General features: G+C 40.5%; 1 long non-coding RNA gene across 1 annotated transcript; it reads right to left on the minus strand.

Annotated features, from left to right (window-relative positions):
• Positions 1–1,505: 1,505 nt before the first annotated feature.
• LOC116576555 lies at positions 1,506–8,198 on the minus strand. The gene is made up of 3 exons (XR_004280206.1): positions 8,159–8,198; positions 5,265–5,378; positions 1,506–1,538 (listed from the first exon to the last, which is right to left on the minus strand). It is a non-coding gene; the product is annotated as an uncharacterized LOC116576555 (long non-coding RNA).
• Between the last annotated feature and the right edge of the window lie 446 nt (positions 8,199–8,644).

Raw genomic sequence — 8,644 nt, forward strand, 5'->3', positions numbered from 1 at the left:
GTCCTATTTCCTCCTTTAAGTGCCAATATTCATGTTACAGCTGCCCAAGGAATCACAGTCATTAGGATGTGTGGTATCTACTTGACTTCTGGTTGTGTGTTATCTCAGATGACCAGTGTTGCCCTCAGATTATAGCTGTTCTAAGAGTATTCCCCACATCAACCAAATATTAACTGCAACATTAACAACCTGCTGTTTTAGGGAAGCATCTTTAAAATCCTTTCTTACTATTTCATTATTTTTAGTGTTTTATGTGACTGCTTTATGTCAGATTTCTACTGCTCTGTTTCGTCCAGAGTGAAATTCATTTACATTGCCTATTATGTCCACCAATATACCCAATGATGACAGAGCTGTTACTGCGTGTGTGTTAAACTGAAGCTGTTTGGTTTCAATATTTTTTAATTTATTAGGTCAATTTGGAATTCCAAAAAAGTGGCTGCCACTGTTCCTCCAATGGAACTCCTATCAGTGTAATATGAACAGTAAGGTTTTTCCTTCCTTTTGGTATAAGTTTGGTTTAAGTTATAAATTGGGCACAGATGAAGGTGGATAAAACTAAGCACAGATTGGAGATCTATATCTGAATTGAAGGTCAGGTACACTAAATGTCAAGGTATTGGATACTGTTGCAGGTTCCAGTATAACCAGGAAAAGTTTTACTAACAAAGGTTCCCATATTCTTAGGGTAGGAATCTGTGGTATGAGCTAGGAGTCTGATGTATTCTGAGTCCTCTTTACCTCTTGCAAGGTGTCCCTGTTGTTAAGATCTGGGCATACAGTCCATGGATCTATTCATTTCCTAATAGGTCACTATGGATAGTGTAAGTCAGAAGTATAGTAAAGAATCATATTTTGCCTATTTAAAGATATAATCGCCCATTCTGTGTATTCAGCTTTTTGTTTTAAACAAAATGTTCGATTACAACGTAAATCGGAAATTAGTCACATGTCCAGTGCTATACTCAATTCAGTAAGATAGCAGGGAAAAAGCCAGTACCGAGTTGTCTTGATATGTATGCTGGGCTCTACTGCCAAGAGCCATTTCATAGTACAGACCAGTCATCACCTCCCAAGTCAGTGTCTGTTGGGCATGGTGTTCGGGATCCACATTACGTCTTGCAGAGATTGAAGTGGAGGTTTCCACTTCAGCTTCCCTCCATGCTTAGTTACTCCATTGGTTGAAGGCTTCCCAGAGAAAAGATGGTGCACATAGTGAAGAGTGGGGCAAGAGTTGGGCTAGGACACACTGGTGATGTTGACAATGCTGTTGAGTCCTCAGGTACAAGAAGGTGACCGGGATGGAGGAAGTAGAGGATGTCACAGACAATGGAGTTATACCTGGATCAGAGGGTGGCATCCCACTTTGGAATGACGGCACAGCTGCTGTGGCTGAAGCAGTCACCAGTACCCATGGCTGCAAAGAATATGGTATCCAATAGTGAGCAACAGGCAGGCCAAAATAGCCAGCAGGCAACGTACTGGACTGACCAGTTTACTAATCTTAGCAGGGTCAAATATGCATAGCAGATTCATGCCTGCAAAATAAAGATAGTGTCCTATAAATATTTCTTTCTTGTTCTTTCTATTCTACGATATCTTTAGTTATTGTGGACATTATTGACAATATTTCCCCAAGTGTAATAGCCCTAAATAGAGCTAGACTAAATATTAGACATCTAGTGTTGATACAATGAAAGTTGGAATTCATGCCTGAAATTTTTATAAATGCATCTATTTTAACTGGATGTAATATGCTTTTCCTTCAGTTACCCAGTAAGTTCTATTAGTAACAGGTGCTATAATTTCCCCAAACTGTATGTATCATTATTTTTAAGTTAATGCCTTTCCTTTTAACATCTATTCTGGGCTGCTGTTAGTGCTAATGCTTATTTCTGTGGGTGCCTGAAATGTGAATGCAATAGGAGTTTTTCCAGTTTTTCCATAGCTAGGGTTTAGATATTTTGATGTAATCCAAGCTTTGATATCTAGATTATTAGTAAGCAACCTAAGCTTTTGCTTGAGCAAGCATTAGACCTTTCAATGAACCCGAAGCAGTTGGGTTGTAGGGTAAATAGAAGTTCCGCATTATCCCTTTTTCCTTAGCATATTTTTTATGTTACCTTTCATATGAACTGGGTACCCTGATCTAATTTTATAATGGTCAGTATACCATAGCCAGCAATCTAGGTGTCTAATGCTCTGATGGTGGACTTTTGATCATTTTTCTTGCAAGGATTGGGTAGTCCTATGCCTGACCCTGTACCTACAGTTGTGTGGGCACATAGTTTATTCTCTGAGGTAGGTAAGGGTTTTATCTAATCAACTTGCATAATTTGGAAGAGTCCTATTTTCTAATTTATTATTTTTGAATTTTTTATTTTATTTATTTTTATTATTTTTATATACTCTTTATTAGAGTATATTCATTCGTGACCTACAAACTTTAAACTTTTGGCAGTTCTTACATTTCTTAATCTGAAATTGGAGATGTTTGGTAGGCATATACATACATGTTTTTTTTCTCTAGCTGAGTTCTGCAGCCATGTGTGCAGCAAGACCTGCTGGGTGATGTGCCCATGCAGTGATCCTATCTACTGGCATGTCTGTGGGTTCAATGTATATGTTGCATTGCCCCTCTTGTATAGGTGTGGTTCTATTTTGTGCTGGTTCCCTCCTTAGCAATGAATCACTCCCCCTTTAAATTTTAGGAATCTTTGCCTCTTTAGTTTTCCTTAGTGAATTTGTCTACCTGGTTACTAAATTGGGGTACTTCAGCATTGTCCTTTTGATGTGGGGAGACTTGTGTGATGAACACAGAGATGTCAGCCTGTGCCATGCATTCTGCCATATGTCCTTCTCCCATATATTCTTCTCATTTTCCAGTAATTTCCTCAACATGTTCCTGACCAAAACTGTTCTATGAGCTACTGCTCATTTGTCTGAGAAAAAATAGACCACATTCTGATTTTCATTAACAGATCATTCAATGCTTTGTCAGGATGCTCTGTTTAGCCTATCGTGCTGATTCTCTGAGCTTGATTTTGTCAGGATTAGACTGTCATTAGTCCTCAAGGCCACAACTGCCAACATAATTCACATGGTGTTATGGAGGTGATCTATTCATAGACCTGTGTTGTTGAGCCATAAGTCAGGGTGCTTCTGATTTCCCAACTTCTTGAGCTTGGATGGGCTCACCCCTTGAAAATTCTGGCACCACTACTGGCTTCGCTCATGAAGGATTGAGGTTGCTTCAATCCATGAAGTAGGTTGATCCTCCATTCACTTGTTCCACCAAGAAATAGACCATTTCCATGTTAAGACTTTATGGTCAGGAATAGTTTCCCTCTGCGAGGAGCATTTTACCCATTCCAGAATAAGGTGTCAATGTTTAATTGGTTTATTTTCTGTTAGTGGCTCTGTATTCTGTAGGGCCTCCTAGATCACCCAGGGAGCCTTTCAATTGACTGGTAAGCAATCTATGCTCTTTATGACTGCGTCTGATATTTTCCAATCATGCCTATAAATTTTACTGTACTATGGGGTCCTTGGACATTGGATTAATGACCATCCTCAGGGGGATGGAATTCAGTTAACTATTTTTGACCCTTTCTGTTCTTCCATATAAGGATGTCATTCACATGGGAAATGCTGGTTTATGTGTGTTATGTTTTCACTGAAGGCCTGAATGTCTTGTGTTAGGTGGTTCTGGGCTATAACTGAGCTATTAAGGTATCATTGTGGTGCACTAGTAAACCTTTATTGTTGGCCTTCCCATGTGAATGCACTCATGGGTTGGCTCTCCTTCTCAATTACAATAGTAAAGAACATGTCAGATAAATCTATCACCAGGTAATCAGTTCCAGATCCAGTGGTGATATCATTTGTGATAGCACCTATATTTGAGAGTGCTACCTCAATTTGGGGAGAGGGTTTGTTTAATTCTGATCTCAGGCTGATTTCATGGGTGATCGGAGTTCTTTGGTAGGTAATCAGCTGACTTTGGGGTACCGGCTGAAAAGGCGCCTCCTCCTACTCCCCCGCCATCTTGTCCCAAGAGAGGGTTTGTTTAAATGCATATCCTCTATTGTAAATTGATATGATCTGTCTTTTTTTTTAAGATTTTATTTATTTATTTGAGAGAGAGACAGTGAGAGAGAGCATGAGAGGCGAGAAGGTCAGAGGGAGAAGCAGACTCCCCATGGAGCTGGGAGCCTGATGCGGGACTTGATCCCGGGACTCCGGGACCGTGACCTGAGCCGAAGGCAGTTGCTTAACCAACTGAGCCACCCAGGCGCCCTGATCTGTCTTTTTAACAGGCCAGATTGGGTTAACATAATATAAAACTCTTACCAGTTTGATAATTGACTCTCTCTGCTTGACTTATTTCACTCAGCATAATCTCTTCCAGTCCCGTTCATGTTGCTACAAAAGTTGGGTATTCGGGGGCGCCTGGGTGGCTCAGTGGGTTAAGCCTCTGCCTTCGGCCTGGGTCGTGATCCTGGAGTCCTGGGATTGAGCCCCGCATGCGGTTCTCTGCTCAGCGGGGAACCTGCTTCCCCCTCTCTCTCTGCCTGCCTCTCTGCCTACTTGTGAGCTCTATCTGTCAAATAAATAAATAAAATCTTAAAAAAAAAAGTTGGGTATTCGTCCTTTCTGATGGAGGCATAATACTCCATAGTGTATATGGACAAATAGCATGGAGGACATGGGGAGATACAGAAGAGAAGGGGGTTGGGGGAAATTGGAAGGGGAGGTGAACCATGAGAGACTATGGACTCTGAAAAACAACCTGAGGGTTTTGAAGGGGCAGGGGGTGGGAGATCGGGGTACCAGGTGGTGGGTATTATAGAGGGCACAGATTGCATGGAGCACAGGGTGTGGTACAAAAACAATGAATACTGTTATGCTGAAAATAAATTAAAAATAAAATAAAATAAAACTGTTACCAGTTTAATAGTGTGGGGTCCCTTTGCCCTTTTTTACCCTTTTCCCTCCAGTCTATGTAGGTGGTTGGGAACTGGCCTCAGTTCCACAGGACGGGAGGGCCCTAGCTACCCTTCATGGACGAATGGTCTGCATATCAGCCAGCACCAGCCATGCAGGTCAGAGTAGCCAGGAACCTGAAACTGGGTAATGTTGGGAGAGTTCAGATCTCAAGAGTGGGCTTTTGGGGAGGCATGACATCTGCCTAATTCTAAGCCCTAACCTACACAAATGTTCATATTCCCCCTAAAGGCATCATTGAAAGAAAGGAGACTGACCTTCCAGAACAAACTCAGTAATGAAAACTCCTAGGGGTGTCTCTTATTGGAGGATACCACAACAGTCATCCAGTCCACACCTTGCCAAGGCAGTTCAGTTTCCTCCAGTTCCACCTTCAAGAGGAAAACACACATTCAGGTAGGTTAGAGCTTGCGATTAAGCGGATGCCTGCTACCATCTTACAGCCCGTTCCTGTGACCCAGCCTCTCCTGATAGATGCTTGCCTTTAAACAGGTCCCTGGCTACCCTAAGCTCTGTGGCCCATACTTGTGCAGTGCATGCCTTGGACAGCCTACAGCCTTCAGGGATGTGTAGTACTGGTCATCCCAGACTATCTATATGTCCTTCAGAGCACAGGGAGCCCTCCCCCTAAAAATTTTTCTGAGACGGCAGCATTAAACTGGCAATAGTCTCCATTTGGTCTGGCTACCTGCTGGAGTCCATTTGGTCTGGCTACCTGCTGGCTATCACTGTAGGGACTCAGACGAGGCCACCCAAAACATTTCCACAGTAGCATATTATTTTGAATTAAAGTTACCTAAAAAATGGCCAGTGAACTTCCTTCATTTCTTGAAAACAGTGAATAAATCTCCCATGTGAAAGATACCCTCCCTACACCAGGAGGAAGAGAGACATCCTAATCCTCAAAAACAGGTAATTTAGGGCTAAAAAAGCCTGCATAAACAAACCGTTTTACTAATTTACTACCCCAGCCCAAATCTTGTTTAGAATTCTTTACTAATTGAAGCTCTTGAACGTAAGTTTCGTCTGTCCTGTCCAATCCTCAGATTTATATTTGTGTCTAAAACATTTTTTAAAAACTGCCTGCCTTAGTCATTTCTTTGGCTCTATGCACACATAATTTGACTTTTTTTTCTCCTGTGAATCTTCTCATGTCACTCTCAATGTCAATCAAACTCTCCAGCCCCCTAGAAGAGCCTTTAAAGATAGAGAAAAAAATTTACCTCCCCAACAGTTGGCATAGGGGCAGGATAATTTTCCAGGCTGGACACTGGTTATTTTGAGGCTGCAGTAGCTGAGACATCCCAGCTCATCTGACAGACAACTAGCAGAAGGTAAGAATCTACCCCATCAGCCTCCTGGCTCTCTGCCTACAGCATCTAATGGAGCAAGAATGGGGGGAGGGTGCTTTTTCTCTTTCTAAATTTAGATCAGCAGAAGAAAATATTTGTGTAACTAGTTCCTTGGGCTTAGCCACTTTTGTAAATTTGATGGACTACTCTTGGTTTGAATAATGCATCTCCTCCTAAAGATGGAATAACTCTTTTGTTTGTTTCATAAAAAGGAATTACCATACAGAAAGAATGCAGGTATAGGCCCTTATAAGTCTGCTGTTTGAGTCAGCCTTACAGGCTGGGGAATTCATAGTTCTCATCACATTAGTATCTGTTTAGACAAACTTTGCTGTGGGTCCTCTATGGGAAAAAAAAATCTGTGAAGATTTTCCTTTTTCTTGTGTTCTAGCATTGAGAGCTTGGCTTTGTGACTAGTGGGAATACTCTCTGGTTTCCACCAGCCAGAGAATGCACTTAAGTGTACCTTGTGTACACTTAATGCACCAAGTATACTTTGGTGGCCAAATAGATTGAGGTTTGAAGACACGCAATTACAAGAAGCATTCTTTTTCTGGTCATTCCAGCTCTCAGCAGAGTTTCCCTGTAAAGCACATCTTTCATCTCACCTTTTGTTGATATTTATGTTAGTGCTGGAATGTACCCTTCTAGTGGTGCCTGTTCAGTATCATAGACTAGCACGTCTGTGACTGGAGAGGTCTCATATTTTCACAGGAGACCAGAGACACTATCTTGACTACATCATTTTTACTGCTTGTGCAGTGAAGGCACAAGCTTTCTTGTACTATTTTGGGGAATAAAATTTTTAATAATGTGGGTCAAGGTCTAAGACTGGAAAGTTGCCTCAGTCTTTCCATTAAAAAAGTGTTTATGGGTTTGAATCACTATTAAGATTAATAAGATCCTAGTCATCAATGGCCAGATGATGGATACTTTAAAGAAAAAAAGAAAACTTTTGTGGAATGGCTGGCCTTAAGGACTCCTTTAATAAGTCTAATGTCTGTTTTTTGGTTTTTTTTTTTTTTTGGTCTTAATATCTACAGTCAATGTAAATTCTCCTATTTTAAAAAATCTGGCCTCCAACTGCCTTTTCTTATAAGATTTACAGAGAGCACTCTGGTCTAATCTTTATGCCAAGGTATACAGGTTACTCAGGTAAATGCTGAAAGTCAGAAAGTGAATTTAACAGAAGCTGGTCCTCAAAATTCCTCCTACTTTTCAGGGCTCTGTAATCAGGTTCTGCCAGCTTTAGGCATTCCTATGCAATGTCCTTTGCAGATAAATCCTAGACGCCCCCCTAAAAAGAAATTCGTGTCCCCTGGAAAGCAGATCTTTTACCTGCACTTTCAGAAGATCCTACAAAATTTAGAGAAAAATCAGAAAGATTTGTGACCATTCACAACACCCCCCTAACAGAGAAAGAGTTGACCAAAATTCCTCCTAGGCCCTCCTACAAATGATCAGCCAAAGGCCAATATCTGGAGGCTGATAGAAGCCAAGGCTGAATTGTGTATTTAAAATGCTCTAAATAGACTTTACAAAGGCATAAATCTTATATATCCTTGATATAAAGAAGTTAGAAAGGTGGGTTAGTCCCTTGAGGGGTTGTAATCCAGTTTTTTTGCCTTGCAAATCCCTACAAAACTGGAAATGCAGATCTAGGAGAAAGGTCAAAACCCAGCTATCTTTACCAATCCCTAAATGTGACCCATTCCTCTCAAAATGCTTATAGATATTATAAAAGATCAGGATTTTGAAACAAAATTGACGTGTACTTAAAGGAATACTTTAACACTCACCTTAAAACACTTAAGAAAACACAGATTCCTTCCTTCTCCATCGTAGAAATTTGATTGCATCTTTGAGGCAGGGTGGGGGTGGTGGGTAGAGAGTGCGGGGAGCAGCCTTGTTAAAAATATAAAGTACATAGTGTCTTGTACATAGTGTCTAACTCTAGACCACAGTTTCCTTAAGATTACTTCCAGGGACAAACACAAATCTTAACAGTCCTCTCCAAAAATAGCAAAAGACTTGAATCATCTGAGTAAACTTAACTTATTCTAACGACTGTTCACAAACTAGTGAGTTTTATATTGTTTTAAAACCGAAGCTATGAGATGTTTGGCTAGATGTATATGTGTGTATGTCATTTATAGATATATTTTTATTGCCAAAATCTGTAAAAGAGTTCTATTTAATTGGTGTAAAGAAAATTCAAGCATTTATATAAATTTAGTATTCATAACTATCAAAACTAAAATAAAAACTTAATCCAAATAAATTTC

Source organism: Mustela erminea, chromosome 17, assembly GCF_009829155.1.
Source record: "Mustela erminea isolate mMusErm1 chromosome 17, mMusErm1.Pri, whole genome shotgun sequence".
NCBI lineage: Eukaryota > Metazoa > Chordata > Mammalia > Carnivora > Mustelidae > Mustela > Mustela erminea.